We start from the raw sequence: 1,475 nt of genomic DNA, 5'->3' as shown, positions 1-1,475 counted from the left end.
CGGCGACCCCCCCCCCCAGCGAACGCTGCCTACGAAGCGAGGTTCTTCATGTTGACTAAGTAGTCATTGATTTTCTACTGGCATCATCTGTACAGGCAGGAAGCTCAGTTGACGTTTTAACAAATTTGATTATTTCATTACAATCCTAATTTCAGGCTCCAGAGACCAAACCGTTTTGCGAGGGAAGCAAATACAGTTATGAAAGCGTCAGCGTGTATTACTGCCCTCACACCCGGTGTCTCGACCAAGGTGCCCATCACACCCTGTGACGACCTCGACTGAACACCTTACCTTGCCTGCTGCTTCTTTGACAAGGCGGGCCCCAAACGGTGTTTATTTCCATCTTCCTCCAGTGACATCACTCGCAGCACACGTTCAGCTGTACGATGCATTTCCTGCAGCATTATCCTCCCCCTGTTTCCACATGCTGCAACTTAATGCTAGGTGTACGTTCTAACTTACAAGTGAGCTTTCTTCTCTCCTTTGTTGCAGAGGGTGGGGCATTTTTTCTGTTTGGGGTTTTTTTTGTTTGTTTGGGGTGGGGTTTTTTTGTTGTTGTTTTAAAGATTTAACATAGCATTTTCCCCTCGTGTACCTCTCTTCTGGTCTCTTTTGATCAATAATAGGTACAGTAGTAAGGTAAGCAACCGTTACATTCATAAGCCCTTGATTTCAGTTCGTACACTGCCTTTAGCAAAGTTCTGATCCATCCTACCACACCTGTAAGATGAGTTGCAAAACCTATCCTAGAAACAAAGTTAAACTAATAGCCAGTAGATCTAATACATAAGATAGCTACTGCACTCTTCCCCCACTTCCTTTATTTTTCCTGTCATCAGTTGCCTTTAAAGTACCTAATTTTAAGATAGGAGACAAATGCAGCTCTTTAAAAATGTATCTCTTTTTTGGTGAAGGACAACTTTGCATTTCAGAAGAATTGTGAAGCCAATTCAGGGAAACAGGGGCCATAGAACATAGAGGCAGAATTAGAAATCACAAGTGATGCACACACCCCTCTCTTGATCTTCTGCCCTGCCTAGATATCCTTTCCCCCATTAGATGAATCAGAAGGCAGAACTCTCCGCATTGTATTCTTACATGCGCCACTCTAATTACACAAGACATCCATTACAAGTAAGAATTTTGTATTCTGTTCAGAACTGTCCAGGCGGTATCTGGATCAACTCTCCAAGGCCCGGTTTCTGAAACAGGATTGGAGACATGAACTGCATGGAAATGGGTACACCTCATGCAAATTAAAAAAAGTGTGAGTTCAGTAGCTACTGCATCTCCAACGTTGTGCTATGTCCATCACTTAACATGACTATACTTACTCCTTTTGTGCCCCTCTGAGTAGACAGTTACACTATCAGCTTCAGTAGAAGCCTAACCTCAGTGCTGAGTACCAACTTAGAACATACCTTGGAGGTCCTGCTTCAGTTTACAGTTGGTCCATCTGTGTCATGTCACCCCCT

Source organism: Pygoscelis adeliae, unplaced genomic scaffold (genome assembly GCF_000699105.1).
Source record: "Pygoscelis adeliae isolate BGI_AS28 unplaced genomic scaffold, ASM69910v1 Scaffold387, whole genome shotgun sequence".
NCBI lineage: Eukaryota > Metazoa > Chordata > Aves > Sphenisciformes > Spheniscidae > Pygoscelis > Pygoscelis adeliae.
The sequence above is the reverse complement of the archived record's forward strand: the minus strand, read 5'-3'. Positions refer to the sequence as shown.